This window comes from Meles meles, chromosome 1 (genome assembly GCF_922984935.1).
Source record: "Meles meles chromosome 1, mMelMel3.1 paternal haplotype, whole genome shotgun sequence".
Lineage (NCBI taxonomy): Eukaryota > Metazoa > Chordata > Mammalia > Carnivora > Mustelidae > Meles > Meles meles.
The window spans coordinates 97,261,336-97,279,725 of NC_060066.1; positions in this window are offsets into that span (position 1 = coordinate 97,261,336).

Below are 18,390 nucleotides of genomic sequence, written 5' to 3' on the forward strand. Positions count from 1 at the left end.
GGATAATACTTTCTAGAGTATTGTTTTGGCATAGTATTAAGATATAACTTCAATGTGGGATATAAAGTATTAAGACAGTTTACAAATATCTATAACTGCATCTCTCTGGGTACTGTGATTCCTTATCTTCTTCCACTAATCTATGTTATTCTGTTATGTAAATTTCACCAGTATTAAGTTTGTGGGCTTTCTTAATGACACACCCAAGCAACTCCCTAGTAAGGGTGTCAACTGCCTGGGTCATCTTTTTCTAATAAGTGCTTGACACAAACATTGTCAGGCAGCAGCTTGCTAATAAACTAACTCTCAGAAAAAGAACAAAACAAAACAGAACAAAAACAAAACCCTGATTTTCATGGTATAAATGCTTGCACAAAGGTCAATTTCATGCTACCACTATTTTATCAACTTGTTTGCCAAATTCCTGCATAGCTACCGATGCAATCTTATGAGACAGTTTGAGTAGGTTCTTAGTTTCATGTTCTTTCAAATACGAGCCATTTGCTGAGCCAAAGGATCAACTATGACTGTAGAGCAGAGCTATGCTAGAACTTTTTGCAGTGATAGAAATGTTCTATATTCTGTGCTAAGTGGCTACTGAGCACTTGAACCATGGCCAGTACAATGAAAAACTGAATTTTTAATTTAATTCAATATTAATTAAATTAAATGTAAGTAGCCTCCTGTGGCTATTGGCTGCTGTATTGAACAATTCAGGTCTGAAGATGAACATGGCAGATGGAAATTTCTTTTCTTTTCTTTTCTTTTTTTTTTTTTTTGCAAACATAGGGTATATTTGTATATCAAATCATCATGTTATAAACATTGAATATATACAGTTTCATTTTTAAATTATACCTCAACAAACCTGGAGAAAACAGAATAAGAAACTCATATAAGCCCAGTTTCCGACTTGGGTAAACAGGGCTGGGGTAAGTGGTGGGGATTGAACAGATTTGCTCCTATTGATATTTCCTTCTGGGAAAAAGAACACAGAAACTGCTCTCAATATTTTTTGTCACTGTATTATTTTTCATAAAAATCTGACAAATATTCCCTTAATTCCAATTAATATAACTTAAATTTGTGAATATAATTCCTGCAAACTCTGCCTCCATATTATAAAAGCCACAGATTTTGAAGGTTCTTAAATAAGACCTATTAAGATTCCCATAAGGAGGAGTTTCCTCATCTTGGTTGCTGAACATAAGTGCATTCCATGGTCACTAATTCTTTGAGTACCAGGAGAGAACTCAGTTATTACAGAATAATCATCTTGATTCTTCAGAAAACATTAGACTACTGGTTTGGGCCCAATGAAGAGAACCATATGGAATTTCCTGCTTTATATTCAGGTGCAGAAAAAACATGTCTTTCCCCCTGGGTAATGAGGCTCAGAACAAAAAGAAAATCTCTGCCTTATTAAGAGAAATATTTGACAATAGCTGGGGGCATATTATATTTGTCTTAATCACATAAGATTCTTCAATCTCATTCCCATTGTTTCAGATTCCAGATGAACTCACTACCTTGTCAATTAATCAGAAAGTCATTGACCAAAGAAACAAATAAGCAAGCAGACCAACAACAGAATCAGGCTTATAAACACAGAGAACAAACTGGTGGTTACTAGAGGGATCAGGAGTACAGGGATGGACAAAATGGGGGAAGGGATGTAGGAGGTAGAGGCATCCAATTATGGAATGGGTAAGTAATGAGGATTAAAGGCAGAGCATAGGGAGCACAATCAATGGTATTGTAATAGTGTAGTGTGGTAATAGATGGTAGCTACACTTGTGGGGAGTGCAGCATAATGTATAAACATACCAAATCACTATGTTGTATGCCTGAGAGTAATTTAACATTGTGTGTCAACTATACATCAATTAAAAAATAAATAAATTTCTAAAAGATATTGATCAACGAAACTTGAATTTAGATCATTGACTGTCTAAATCAGTCCTGGTTCTTGAAGCTCATTTTACTGCACTTGAGAATTCTAAGACTTAATGCTCGATCACTGTTTCTAAGTTCATCCTATGAAAAACAATATCATAATTTCTTCATGGGTTCATTAATCCCCAAATGGCAAAAATAATATATTAATAGATCAGTGGAACTTTGAATTAAATTAATAATACTAAATGTGTATACACTTAATAAAGATTTTTTTAAACTTAAATTCAATTAGCCCACATATAGAACATCATTAATTTCAGAGGTAGAGTTCAGTGATTCATCAGTTGCATAAAACACCCAGGGATAATCACATCACATCTCTTCCTTAATGCCCATCACCCAACTACCCTATCCCCCCTACCCTTTTCATCTTCTTTATCCATTCATCTCAATTGACATCTGGGCTCTTTCCACAGTTGGGCTATTGTGGACATTGTTTCTATAAAAACTGGGGTACAGGTGCCCCTTCTGATCACTACATCTCTATCTTTGAGGTAAATACTTAATAGTGTAATTCCTGGGTCCTAGAGTAGCTCTATTTTTAACTTCTTGAAGAACATCTATACTTTTTTTTCCCAGAGTGGCTCTACTAGCTTGCAATCCCACCAATAGTGTAAGAGGGTTTCCCTTTCTCTGCAGCCTCACCAACATTTGTTGTTTCTTGACATGTTAATTTTACCCATTTTGACTGGTGTGAGGTAGTATCTCACTGTGATTTTGATTTGTATTTCCCTGATGTCAAGTGATGTGGAGCTTTTCTTTTTTTTTCATGGGTCTGTTGGTGATTTGTATGTCTTCTTTGGAAAAATGTCTGTTCATGTCTTCTGCCCATTTCTTGACTGGATTTTTTTTGGGGGGGTGAGGGGTGCTGTGTTTGGTAAGTTCTTTATGTATCTTGGATGTTAAGCCTTTATCTGATATGTAATATTTGAACATCTTCTCCCATTCCAGAGGTTGTCTTTTTTTTTCTTTTTTGTTCATTTTATTTTTTGTTTTTACAAGATAAACCTTATTTATTTATTTATTTATTTATTTATTTATTTATTTTTAACATTTTATTTATTTTTTCAGCGTAACAGTATTCATTGTTTTTGCACAACACCCAGTGCTCCATGCAAAACGTGCCCTCCCTATTACCCACCACCTGTTCCCCCAACCTCCCACCCCTGACCCTTCAAAACCCTCAGGGTTTTTTTCAGAGTCCATAGTCTCTTATGGTTCGCCGCCCCTTCCAAATTTTTTTTTAATAAACATATAATGTATTTTTAACTCCAGAGGTACAGGTCTGTGAATCGCCAGAGGTTGTCTTTTAATTTTTTTGACTGTTTCCCTTGCTGCACAAAAGCTTTTTTATCTTGAGGAAGTCTCAGTCGTTCAGTTTTGCTTTTGCTTCCCTTGCCTTCGGCAACATGTCTAGCCAGAAGTTGCTGCGGCTGAGTCACAGAAGTTACTGCCTGGGTTCCCCTCTAGGATTTTGATGGATTCCTGTCTCACATTGAGGTCTTTCATCCATTCTGAATTTGTTTTTCTGTATGGTGTAATAAGATGGTCCAATTTCATTTCTCTACAAGTAGCTGAGCAATTTTCCCAACATCATTTGTTGAAGAGAGCATCCTTTTTCTATTGGATATTCTTTCCTGCTTTGTTGAAGATTGGTTGATCATAGAGTTGAGGGTCCATTTCTGGGTTTCTGGGAACAATGTCTGTTTTTGTGCCAGTACCATACTGTCTTGATGATTACAGCTTTGTAATAGAGCCTGAAGTCTGGCATTGTGATGCTACCAAGTTTGGTTTTCTTTTTCAACATTCCTCTGGCTATTCTAAGTCTTTTCTGGTTACATACAAATTTTAGAATTATTTGTTTCAGCTATGTGAAAAATGTCAATGGTATTTTGTCAGGGATTGCATTGAAAGTGTAGATTGCTCTGGGTATCATAGACAGTCTAACAATAACTGTTCTTCTAATTCATAAGCATGGAACATTTAGCCATTTCTTTGTGTTTTTTAAAATTTCTATCATGTGTGTTCTATAGTTTTTAGAGTATAGGGGCGCCTGGGTGGCTCAGTGGTTAAAGCCGCTGCCTTCGGCTCAGGTCATGATCTCAGGGTCCTGGGATCGAGTCCCGCATCGGGCTCTCTGCTCAGCAGCAAGCCTGCTTCCCTCTCTCTCTGCCTGCCTCTCTGCCTGCCTCTCTGCCTGCCTCTCTGCCTACTTGTGATCTCTCTCTGTCAAATAAGTAAATAAAAAAAAAAAATCTCTATAGTTTTTAGAGTATAGATTCTTTACCTCTTTGGTTAGATTTATTACTAGGTATCTTATTTTTTATTTATTTATTTATTTTCAGCGTAACAGTATTCATTGTTTTTGCACCACACCCAGTGCTCCATGCAATACGTGCCCTCTCTATTACCCACCACCTAGTTCCCCAACCTCCCACCCCCCGCCCCTTCAAAACCCTCTGGTTGTTTTTCAGAGTCCATAGTCTCTCATGGTTCATCTCCCCTTCCATTTTCCCTCAACTCCCTTCTCCTCTCCATCTCCCCATATCCTCCCCATGTTCTTTGTTATGCTCCACAAATAAGTGAAACCATATGATACTTGACTCTCTCTGCTTGACTTATTTCACTCAGCATAATCTCTTCCAGTCCCCACCATGTTGCTACAAAAGTTGGGTATTCATCCTTTCTGATAGAGGCATAATACTCCATTGTGTATATGTACCACATTTTCCTTATCCATTCGTCCATTGAAGGGCATCTTGGTTCTTTCCACAGTTTGGCGACCGTGGCCATTGCTACTATAAACATTGGGGTACAGATGGCTCTTCTTTTCTCTACATCTGTATCTTTGGGGTAAATACCCAGCAGTGCAATTGCAGGGTCATAGGGAAGCTCTATTTTTAATTTCTTGAGGAATCTCCACACTGTTCTCCAAAGTGGCTGCACTAACTTGCATTCCCACCAACAGTCTAAGAGGGTTCCCCATTCTCCACAACCTCTCCAACACACGTTGTTTCCTGTCTTGCTAATTTTGGCCACTCTAACTGGTGTAAGGTGATATCTCAATGTGGTTTTAATTTGAATCTCCCTGATGGCTAGTGATGATGAGCATTTTTTCAAGCGTCTGATAGCCATTTGTATGTCTTCATTGGAGAAGTGTCTGTTCATATCTTCTGCCCATTTTTTGATATGATTATCTGTTTTGTGTGTGTGGAGTTTGAGGAGTTCTTTATAGATCCTGGATATCAACCGACAGGTATCTTGTTTTTTTAAATGCATTGTTAATTGGATCAATTCCTTAATTACTCTTTCTTCTGTCTCATTGTTAGTGTATAGAATTGCAAGTTATTTCTGTGCATTGATTTTATATCCTGCCACATTGCTGAATTCCTGTATGAGTTCTAGCAATTTTGGGGTGGAGTTTTTTGGGTTTTCCACATAGAATATCATGTAACCTGCGAAGAATGAGAATTTGACTACTTCTTTGCCAATTTGAATGCTTTTTATTGTCTTTCTTATCTAATTGCTGAGGATAGGATGTCTAGTACTATGTTGAACAACAGTGGTGAGACTGGGTATCCCTGTTGTGTACCTGACCTTAGGAGAAACGCTCTCAGTTTTTCCCCAATAAGAATGATATTTGCTGCGGATTTTTCATATATGGCTTGTATGATACTGAGGTATGTTCCCTCTATCCCTACACTGTGGAGAGTTTTAATCAAGAAAGGATGCTGTATTTTGTCAAATGCTTTTTCTGTATCAATTGAGAGGATGATTAGGGTTCTTGTCTTTTCTTTTATTAATATGATGTATCATTTTGATTAATTTGTGGATGCTGAACCACCCTTGCCACCCACGTATAAATCCCATCTGGTCATAGTGAATAATCTTTTAATGTACTGTTAGATCTAATTGACTAGTATCTTGGTGAGTATTTTGACATCCATGTTCATTAGGGTATTTTCTATAATTCTCCTTTTTGATGGGATCTTTGCCTTGTTTTGGGATCAAGGTAATGCTGGCTTCATAGAACAAATTTGGAAGTTTTCCTTCCCTTTCTATTTTTTAAATCAGTTTCAGTAGATCAGTATTATTTCTTCTTTAAATGTTTGGTAGAACTCCCCTGGAAAGTCATCTGGCCCTGGACTCTTGTTTTTTGTTTTTGTTTTTTGTTTTTGAGAGGTTTTTTATTTCTGCTTCAATTTCCTTGCTGATTATTCATCTATTCATACTTTCTATCTCTTCCTCTTTCAGTTTTGGTAGTTAATAAGTTCCCAGGAATGTCTGTATTTCTTCCAGATTGCCCAATTTGTTGGCATATAGTTGCTCATAATATGTTCTGAAGACTGTTAGTATTTCCTTGGCATTCACTGTGATCTCTCCTCTTTCATTCATGATTTTATTAGTTTGGGTCCTTTCTCTCTCTCTCTCTCTTTGGTAAGTCTGGCTAGGGTTTTATCAATGTTATTAATTCTTTCAGAGGACCAGCTACTAGTTTTGTTGATCTGTTCTACTAATTTTTGGTGCCTATTTCATTGATTTCTGATCTAATCTTTATTATTTCTCATCTTCTGCTTGATTCAGTCTCTATTTGCTGCTCTTTCTCCAGCTCTTTTAGGTGTAAGGTTAGCTTGTGTATTTGAGACTTTACTAGTTTCTTGTGAGAGGCCTGTATTGTTATTAATTGGTTTATATAATTGACTTCTCCAAAATTAGAAGAATAAATATTTACAATTTTTAGATTTTCTTGTTGGATAGACCCTTTAAGTATGATATAGTGTCCCTCTTTATCTCTTATTACAGTCTTTGATTTAAAATCTAATTTGTTTGATATAAAGATGGCTACCCCAGCTTTCTTTTGGTGTCCATTAGCATGATAAATTGTTCTCCACCCCCTCACTTTCAATCTGGAGATGTCTTTGGGTCTAAAATAAGTCTCTGGTAGACAGCATATTGATGGGTCTCACTTTTTCATCCAATCTGGTCCCTGTGCCTTTTGATTGGAGTATTTAACCAATTTATATTCAGAATAACTATTGAAAGATATGAACTTAGTGTCATTTTATTACCTGTAAAGTCACTGTTTCTGTATATTGTCTTTTCCTTTCTGGTCTATGTTACTTTTGGGCTCTCTCTTTGCTTAAAGCATCCCCTTTAATATTTCTTGCAGGGCTGGTTTAGTGATCACAAAATCTTTTATTTTCTGTTTGTCCTGAAAGTTCTTCATTCTGAACTTTCCATTCTGAATGACAGCCTTGTTGGATCACTTATTCTTGGCTGCATGCTTTTCTCATTTAGTACTCTGCATATATCATGCCAGTCCTTTCTGGCCTGCTGGTTATCTATGGATATGTCTGTTTCCAATCCAATGTTCCTACCCTTGCACATTAAGGACCTCTTGTGGTTGAGCTGCTTTCAGGATTTTTATCTTTTTCTGAAACATGCAAACTTCACTATCATATGCCAGGGTGTTGATCTATATTTATTGATTCTCAGCTATGATTTCCTCAAATATACCTTTTGTCCCCTTCTCTCTTTGTTCTCCCTCTTGGACCCCAATAATTCTAATGTTGTTTAACTATATCAAATATCACTGATTTCTCAAAGCTTCCTGCCATGATCCATTAGTTGTTTTTCTCTCTTTCCCTCTGCTTCCTTCCTTCTCATCATCTTGTCTTCTATGTGACTGACTCTCTCTTTTGCCTCATTTACCCTCATTGTTAGAGTGACCATTTTAGACTGTACCTTAGTTAAAGCATTTTTAATTTTAGCCTGATTAGATTTTATTTCTCCACGAAGGGATTCTCTAGTGTCTTTTATGCTTTTTTAAAACCCATCTCATAACTTTATAATCATTATTCTGAATTCTATGTCTGACATTTTACTTATATCCATATTGATTAGATCTGTGGCAGAGAGTATCACTTGTGGTTCTGTCTTTTGTGATGAATTTCTCCTAGTCACTGTCCAGAGAAGAATAGATGAATGAGAGAACAAAATAAAAAATATTAACCATGACTCAAATTAAATACACACTAGACAAAACCAAAGCAGTCAGAAAGCTAAAAAGAAAACAAAACAAAACAAAAACAAAGAGAAAAAAAGAGAGAGACTATAATCTTAGAGGTGGACAAAATGGGGTGATCCTCTTGGTCTGGGATTATTTTGATCTGTTCATCAAAAGAGACTAAATCCCAAAATTGCAAAGAAAGAAAAACTTTATATATATATATATATATATATATATATATATATATATATATACAAAAATAAACTTGAATAGAGTGAAAGAAAGCCAAAACTGGAGAATGTATCTATAAATATAAATTAAAATGCATGTTTAAAAAGTATCAAAAACAGGAAGTGGATAACATAAAAAACCATTTGAAAAGGAAAGAAAAGGAAAATTTTAAACTGAAAGACTAAAAACTTGTGAAAAAAAGTCCTCAAATTCTATATACTATTTTCCTGTAGTGCAGGAGTTTTTCAGTTCTGTGTGATCCATAAACTTGGTATTTGCCAGAAGATCCTGCTGATCTTCTGGAGGAGGGACCTGTTGCACTGCTTCTCAGGCATCTTTGCCTTGGGGCTGGGCTCAGTGTAAGCTGCTTCAGGTTGCTCTATATCGCTCTTGTTCCCTAAAGGCTTTTTGTGCCACTTTAGAGGATGAAGAAAAATGGCAATGCCCCAATCTTAGCCCCATACTAAATGATCGGCTCCCCCATTCTTCAGTGCACCTTCATGGAAAAAGAATCAATCCCTTTTGTGTGCAACAAACACAGACACCTGCAGTCCAAACCTGCACCAATCTTCCAAGTGGAGGGAGAGGGTATTACTGTGGCGCACTGCTTTCCAGGCCTCTGCTCCAGTAGTGTTTGGCCAAACATGTGCACACCTTGCATCTCCTCCGTGGGGAAGGATCAGGGTCCTGTAGCAGTTTTGCTGCTTCCTGGGCCCCTGCTTGGAAAGCAGTTTTGTCTCATGCAGGGGTTCATGGTTTATGGCAACACCTAGCTGAGAGGAAACTCTGGGTTTCACTAATTGTGGCTAGCTTCCCTGCTCCAGTGTTTTGGAACTCTGCCCCATTCAGGCACTGCCATTCTTTCTGAGATCCTGGGGATCCTGAGACCATTCTGTCCCAGGTAGAATTCTCCCCTACTTAACCACCTGAGCACCTCTCAAGCAGAAACATCCCTCATAGAAACAGAGTTCTAAATGTTCCAATTTTGTGTTCTGCTGCTATATCACTTCCCTTTGCTGGCCTCCAGAGTCTCCTTCCCCCTGTCCTTTATCATATTATATATTCCCTCAGATTCACTTCTCCACAACTCCTACCTTGCAAAAAGTGGTCAATTTTCTATCTATAGAATTGTAGCAATCCCTTTCTTAGGTGCCAGGTTGAATTCACAAGTGTTCAGAATGATTAGATAGATATCTAGCTGAATTCAAGGGACCAGATGAAAAGAGGGTCCCCTACTTTTCTACCATCTTCCCTTCTCCTACTTAATAAAGATTTTTTAAATGGGATATATCATGATTTTTTTATATTCTGAAAAAAATTATTTACAAAAGCAAATCTCAGATTTAAACACTGGAGAATTCTGATTATTTCTCCTTAGGAACAGAAAGGCAGAACACATATTAATTTAAAGTTGACCTCAAAAGGCAAGCACGGTAGTTTCAGTAATAGGTATACTTAAGCATTGCATTTGTTGAAAAACATGCAGATTCCAGGATGCTGGGTCCAGTAATCTGTATTTGAACAAGCACCCCAAGCAATTTTTAGTCTAGTTGTTGAAAACCCTTTGAAACCTGAGAATCTTGTAAACCACCCTAACTATTAGCAGTAGCTATTTGTCTACCCAAAGAGTACATATGTACATTCAATTGCTTAACTTCTAAGTCCAAACACTTTTCAATAAAAAGTATTTAATAGACTTCATAATGCAGATAATTCTGGACAGTTATTACTTGGTAATGTAAAATAAATTTTGGTGCTCAAGGCCAGAACTCACAGGACTTTGTTTACTTGAAATAAAAGTCAATGATCTGTGAAGAGCCCTAGTTGCTGGTCAATACAAGGACAGGATGAAGTTATAAATTCAATAATTAGTTCATTCCTTCCATCACTCCTATTTCTCACTACGAGCAAAAACTGTTGCTAAAGAAATGAGCTTAAAAAGTGTCTCATTCTCTCCCTAGTAACTCTATGTGAATAGAGCTGAAATAAGACACCTTATCATTAAAATCTAAGATGTCCAGTGACTCAGACCCCTGGCCATGAGGACAGATGATTTTCCAGGTGCTATAGGACTAATTTGAGTTAAAAATATAATTTAACTTAAAATAGTTATTTGGACTGAAGGTTGCAGAAAGGGAGATGGGCTGGGAAAATGGGGTAACTGGTTGATGGGCATTGAGGAGGACAGATTTGTAATGAGCACTGGGTGTTTAATGAATCACTGAACAGCACACCAAAAACTAATGATGTACTATATTTTGACTAATTGAATTTAAATAAAATAAAATAGTTATCTGGAGTCATGAAGACAGCTTCTTTAAAATGTTCAAGAAATAAGAGGGAAAGTAGAAAGCATGAGAGCAAGTCTTAGGAAACAAGGACCAAGGACTGAACACTAGGAAATCTAAACAAAGCTGTATTTGCAGGTTACATTTGTACCTATGGCAACAATTTACCCAGATCACTACCATACTTGTATTGCTTTCATTGCTGAAAGGACTTGAAACTTGTGCATTCTTAGATATTTAAATATTTCTGGATAGTTGTATCTTGTCAAATTATTTTAATTCTTTCCTTTAAGAACTGTTTGTTAAAGGGCATGAATTATCCCTAAAAGTAACTTCCAAAAATGTTCAATAGGGGAAAATCCCTACCATTTCCCTTAGAAATCCTTTGTGCTTATGAGAAATTACTATTGATTTTATTAACCTCTATACAACTTGTTGCTTTAGTATCCAAGAACAGTTTTGCTGAAGCGAGTATTTTAAAACCATGCAAAGAAATGTGGTGCCACTGGCCTCCAGATCAACTCGCTCCCCTACAAAACATTTGTGCAGAGTTCAAGAAATTTCAAGCCTTTCTGATCAAAACCACAGTACAAGAATTTAATCCCTTCCTGATTGTAATTCCCAGTTTAAAGGCTGTTGGTTTAACTGAAGTTTTAATGAACTGTTAAAAAGAGTCTTTTGAATCTTAACAATATACTGAAAATTCTAATGTGATTCCATTGTTGAAGCACAGAGAGCTTGATTATTCTTAAGATAAAGTGAGTCCTTCCACTTTTGGTCCATTCAGTGAAATAAATGAAAATAAACTTAGTTAATATACCCAAACAAATTCGCTATCTATTATTAACTACTAACTGACCTATTAAATTCTGCTCAGCCCCATTCAAAGAACCAATTCACTGTGAATATCATGTTTCCATTAATAATCTGCCATTTACTTAGAATATAAAGATTTTGATGAGCTATAAATTAAACAGAAATCATTAAGAATTCTATAATAGATTTTTGGTTAACAGTTATTAACACTAATATTTATTATTATATGAGAAGTTCTAGTTACAAAGGACTCTTCCAAAAATACATAAATTACTTCAGATTTCTGGTCCAGGGTGTAAGGAGCTTACAAGTGTCATTTCATGTAGCAATAAGCAAAAAGCTAAACAAACTGAAAAATAAACACTTTTTGGATCTATTAGAGAGTTCATATGACAAACTACTGCCCCAGAAATTAGAAAGACAAAAAGGCAGATGCAGGGAATCACAATTTACCAAAACAGAAACTTATGAACAGAAATCCCTGGGAACCAGTGCCAGGGGAAGCAAACCTGAACTGTAATGGATAAATTGCTGGAAGCTCAGTGTACACAAGCCTGGAAGTCCGGAGTTCCAGGCATGTAAAAGCAAGCCAATGCTTTTGTGAGTTTTACCTCTAGGAGCTCTACCAGGTTTTCACAGTAAAGATCTGAAAAAAATCCTCATCCACATTACTAAAGGCCTATTTAGAGGTGTAAATCATGTTTACCTTTCAACAAAAAATTACAAAGCATACTAAAAGGCAAAAAAAAAAAAAAAAAACAGTTTAAAGAACTTCAAAAACATCAGAACCAAAATCAGTTACAGCAGGAATGTTGAAATTGTCAGACTGAAAAATTTTTAATCCTATGATTACAATCCTAAGGTCTTTAATAGGAAAGTAGACAATAAGCAAGAAAAGATGCATAAGTAGAAATGGAAATTCTATGAAATAATAAAAAAGAAATATTAGAGATTAAAAAGTGTATCAAAAATAAAGAATGCCTTTGATGGTCTTAGTAAACTAGACTCAGCTGAGGGAAGAATCACTAAGCTTAAAGATATATCAATAGACACTTTCAAAACCAGAAAAGGGACTGGGGCACCTGGATGGTTCAGTGGGTTAAACCTCTGCCTTTGGCTCGGTCATGATCTCATGGTCCTGGGATCGAGCCCTGCATCAGGCTCTCTGCTCAGTGGGGAGCCTGCTTCCTCCTTTCTCTCTCTCTGCCTTCCTTTCCATCTACTTGAGACCTCTGTCTGTCAAATAAATAAATAAAATATTTTTTTTAAGAAAAGGGGACTGGAAAATATAAACAGAAAATACAGGGGGTGCCTGAGTGGCTCAGTTGGTTAAGCATCTGATTCTCGATTTTGGCTTTGGTCATGATCTCAGGGTCCTGAGACTGAGCCCCAAGTCAGGCTCATCCTGGGCTTGGACTCTGCTTAAGATTCTCCCTCTTCCTCTATCTCCTTCACCACTCCCACTGTGTCTCTCTCCTTCTGTAAAAAACAAAAACAAAAACAAACCCAAAAAACAGAAAATCCAAGAACTGTGTGACAACTAAAAAGATGAAATCTACCTTTAGTGGGAATGTATGAAGAGAAGAGAGAAAAGAGAAAAATAAATATTTGAGTAATAATGACTGAGATTGCTTCCAAATTAATGCTAGACAACAATTCATGGGATCAAGAAGCTAAGAGAGTTCAGAGAACACCAAGTAGGATGAATGCCAAAACAAAACAAACAAACAAATAAAAAAACAAGCAAACTTCACCTAGGCATACCATATTCAAACTTTGGAAAATCAAAGGTAAACAAAAAGTCTTGAAAGAAATCAGTGGAAAAACACATGTTACCTATAGAATAGCAAAAGTAAGTTTACATCTAACTTCTCCCCAGAAATCATTCAAGCAAGAAAAGGGTGGAACAAAATAATTAAAGTATTGAGAGAAAACATCCACCAATCTAGAATTATAAACCCTGAAAAATTATCCTTTGAAAGTGAAGGAGAAATACTTTCTGAAAAAATAAAAATTGAAAAAAAAAACTTGATGCCAGTAGACCCACCTTACAAGAAATGTTAAGAGAAGTTTTTTAGACAGATGGAAACTATACAAAAATATAATATATTTAGAAATATTAAGGAAAATATAAACATAAATTTATAAGTAAGAAATTTAGATCTACATAAAGAAAGGAAAAACTTCAGAAAAGGAATAAGTAAAAGTAAATAAAAGCTTTACTTTTTCATAATTCATCTAACAGATTATAATTTATTCAAAATAGCAATAACAATTTCATATTTGGTTATATGTAATGATCAAGTGGGTTTCATCTCATGTATTCAAGGCTGGGTTTAGTTGAAAATAAATTAATTCAACAAATCAACAGGTTAAAGAAGAAAAACTACATGATCATATCAATAGATTTTTAAAAAGCAGATAACAAATCCAACATCCATTCTGATACAAATTTTGAGCAAACTAGCAATAGAAGGGAACTGTCTCAATTTGATAAAGAACATCAACAAAAAACCTACAATTAACATCATGCAAAGTGGTAAGAAACTTGAGGCTTTGCCACTAAGATCAGGTATAAGGTAAGGATTTCACCTCTCACCACTACTTTTCAACATCATCTAGAAGTTCTACCTATTGCAAATGGATAAGAAAAGCAAATGCAGCATCCCTTCCTGATTAAAACTCTTCAAAGTATAGGGATAGAGGGAACATTTCTCAAACTCATAAAATCTATCTGTGAAAAACCCTCAGCAAATATCATTCTCAATGGGGAAAAACTGACAGCCTTCCCATTGACATCAGGAAGACAACAAGGATGCCCACACTTGCCACAGTTGTTCAACATAATACTAGAAGTCCTAGCAACAGTAATCAGAAAACTAAAAGAAATAAAATGTATTCAAATTGTCAAAGAAGTCAAACTCTCTCTCGTTGCAGATGACATGATAGTTTATATGGAAAACCCAAAAGATTCCACCCCCAAACTACTAGAACTCATACAGCAATTCAGTAGTGTGGCAGAATACAAAATCAATGCACAGACAATATATGTCTTATATACTAGCAATGAAAATATACAAGGGGAAATTAGAGAAGCAATTCCATTTACGATAGCAACAAGAACCATAAGATACCTTGGAATAAACCTAACCAAAGAGATAAAGGATCTGTACTTGAGGAACTGCAGAACATTCATGAAAGAAATTGAAGATGACACAAAAAGATGGAAAAGCATTCTATGCTCATGGATTGGAAGAGTAAACATTGTTAAAATGTCTAAACTGTCCAGAACAATCTATACTTTCAATTCCATCCCAATCAAAATTCCACTGGCATTCTTCAAAGTGCTAGAACAAACAATCCTAAAATTTGTATGGAACCAGAAAAGACCCCAAATCGCTACCCAAATGTACAAAAAGAAAAACAAAGCTGGGGGCATCATGCTTCCTGATTTCAAGGTTTCCTACAAAGCTGTGATCACCAAGACAGCATGGTACAGGCACAAAAACAGACACATAGACCAATGGAACAGAGTAGAGAGTCCAGATATGGACCCTCAACTCTATGGTCAAATAATCTTCAACAAAGAAGAAAAAATATCCAGTGGAAAAAAGACAGTCTCTTCAATAAATGGTGCTGGGACAATTGGACAGCTATGTATAGAAGAATGAAACTGGACCATTCTCTCACACCATACACAAAGACAAACTCAAAATGGAGGAAAGACCTCAACATGAGGCAGGAATCTATCAAAATCCTAGAGGAGAACGTAGGCAGTAACCTCTTCAATATCAGCCACAGCAACTTCTTTCAAGGTACGTCTCGCAAGGCAAAGGAAACAAAAGTGAAAATGAACTTTTGAGACTTCATCAAGATCAAAATCTTCTGCACAGCAAAGGAAACAGTCAACAAAACAAAGAGGCAACCCACAGATGGGAGAAGATATTCCCAAGTGACACTACAGGCAAAAGGCTGATATCCAAGATCTATAAAGAATTTCTCAAGCTCAACACTCAAGAAACAGATAATCATGTCAGAAAGTGGGCAGAAGACATGAGCAGACACTTCTCCAAAGAAGGCATACAAATGGCTAAGAGACACATGAAAAAATGTTCATCATCACTAGTCGTCAGGGAAATTAAAATCAAAACCACATTGAGATACCACCTTACACCAGTAGAATGGCCAAAATTAATAAGACAGTAAACAACAAGTGTTGGAGAGGATGTGGAGAAAGGGGAACCCTCTTTGGTGGGAATGCAAGATGGTGGAGCCACTTTGGAAAACAGTGTGGAGATTCCTTAAGAAATTAAAAACAGAGCTTTCCTATGACCCTGCAATTGCACTGCTGGATATTTACCCCAAAGATACAGATGTAGTGAAAAGAAGGGCCATCTGTACTCCAATGTTAATAAGAGCAATATCTACAATCACCAAACTGTGGAAAGAGCCAAGATGCCCTTCAACAGATAAATGGATAAAAAAGATATGGTCCATATATACAATGGAATACTGTGCCTCCATCAAAAAGGATGAAAACCCAACTTTGTATCAATATCAATTGATGGATGGACCGGAGGAGATCATGCTGAATGAAATATGTCAAGCAGAGAAAGTAAATTATCATATGGTTTCACTTGTGAAACAAAAGGAATAACATGGAGGACATTAGAAGGAAAGAAAAAGTGAATTAGTGGAAATCGGAGGGAGAGATGAACCATGAGAAACTGTGGACTCTCAGAAACAAACTGAGGGTTTTGGAAGGGTGGAGGGTGGGGGATGAGTGAGCCTGATGGTGGGTATTAAGGAGGGCATATAGTGCATGGTGTGGTGTCTAAACAATGAATCTTGGAACACTGAAAAAAAGAAATTAAGATGTTAAGAAAAAAAAGAAATGGAAATACAAGGTATACAGATTGGGCAGGGAGAAATAAAACTTATTTTGTTCATAGATGACATTATTGTCTATGTAGAAAATCTGAAAGAATCAACAAAGCAACTCTGGAACTAATAAGTGATTATAACAAGGCTGCAGGATATAAAGTTAATATACAAAAGTTGATCATTTTCTTATACGTCAGCAATGACAAGTAGAATTTGAAATTAAAAACATTTTAGCATTTATATTGGTAACCCCAAAATGAAATTCTTAGATAAAAATCAACAAAATATGTATAAGTTCTGTGTGAGGAAACTACAAAAGAAGAACTAAATCAATGGAGAGATATTTCATGCTCATGAATAGGAAGACTCAATGTTTACAAGTTACTAGTTCTTCCTGTCTTGATCTACAGCCTTAATGACATTCTAATCATAATCCCAGCAAGTTATTTTGTGGATATCAACAAATTGAGTTTAAAGTTAATCTGGTGGGGTAAATGACCCAGAATAGCCAACACAATATTGAAGAAGAACAGTTATGGGACTGATACTATCTGATTTGAATACTCACTGTAAAGCTACAGTGATCAAGACAGTATGGTATTGATGAAAGAACAGAGAAATATTTACATATAAAATCCAGTGCTCCATGCAATACGTGCCCTCCTTAATATTACTAAGTAATATTCCATTGTATATATGGACCACATCTTCTTTTTTTTTTTTTTTTTTTTTTTTTTCCCTTTTTATTTATTTATTTTTTTCAGCGTAACAGTATTCATTCTTTTTGCACAACACCCAGTGCTCCATGCAAAACGTGCCCTCCCCATCACCCACCACCTGTTCCCCCAACCTCCCACCCCTGACCCTTCAAAACCCTCAGGTTGTTTTTCAGAGTCCATAGTCTCTTATGGTTCGCCTCCCCTCCCCAATGTCCATAGCCCGCTCCCCCTCTCCCAATCCCACCTCCCCCCAGCAACCCCCAGTTTGTTTTGTGAGATTAAGAGTCATTTATGGTTTGTCTCCCTCCCAATCCCATCTTGTTTCATTTATTCTTCTCCTATCCCCCTACCCCCCCATGTTGCTTCTCCATGTCCTCATATCAGGGAGATCATATGATAGTTGTCTTTCTCCGATTGACTTATTTCACTAAGCATGATACGCTCTAGTTCCATCCACGTCGTCGCAAATGGCAAGATTTCATTTCTTTTGATGGCTGCATAGTATTCCATTGTGTATATATACCACATCTTCTTGATCCATTCATCTGTTGATGGACATCTAGGTTCTTTCCATAGTCTGGCTATTGTAGACATTGCTGCTATAAACATTCGGGTACACGTGCCCCTTCGGATCACTATGTTTGTATCTTTAGGGTAAATACCCAGTAGTGCAATTGCTGGGTCATAGGGTAGTTCTATTTTCAACATTTTGAGGAACCTCCATGCTGTTTTCCAGAGTGGTTGAACCAGCTTGCATTCCCACCAACAGTGGAGGAGGGTTCCCCTTTCTCCACATCCTCTCCAGCATCTGTCATTTCCTGACTTGTTAATTTTAGCCATTCTGACTGGTGTGAGGTGATATCTCATTGTGGTTTTGATTTGTATTTCCCTGATGCCGAGTGACGTGGAGCACTTTTTCATGTGTCTGTTGGCCATCTGGATGTCTTCTTTGCAGAAATGTCTGTTCATGTCCTCTGCCCATTTCTTGATTGGATTGTTTGTTCTTTGGGTGTTGAGTTTGCTAAGTTCCTTATAGATTTTGGATACTAGCCCTTTATCTGATATGTCGTTTGCAAATATCTTCTCCCATTCTGTCAGCTGTCTTTTGGTTTTGTTAACTGTTTCCTTTGCTGTGCAAAAGCTTTTGATCTTGATGAAATCCCAATAGTTCATTTTCGCCCTTGCTTCCCTTGCCTTTGCCGTTGTTCCTAGGAAGATGTTGCTGCGGCTGAGGTCGAAGAGGTTGCTGCCTGCGTTCTCCTCAAGGATTTTGATGGATTCCTTTCTCACATTGAGGTCCTTCATCCATTTGGAGTCTATTTTCGTGTGTGGTGTAAGGAAGTGGTCCAATTTCATTTTTCTGCATGTGGCTGTCCAATTTTCCCAGCACCATTTATTGAAGAGGCTGTCTTTTTTCCATTGGACATTCTTTCCTGCTTTGTCGAAGATTAGTTGACCATAGAGTTGAGGGTCGATTTCTGGG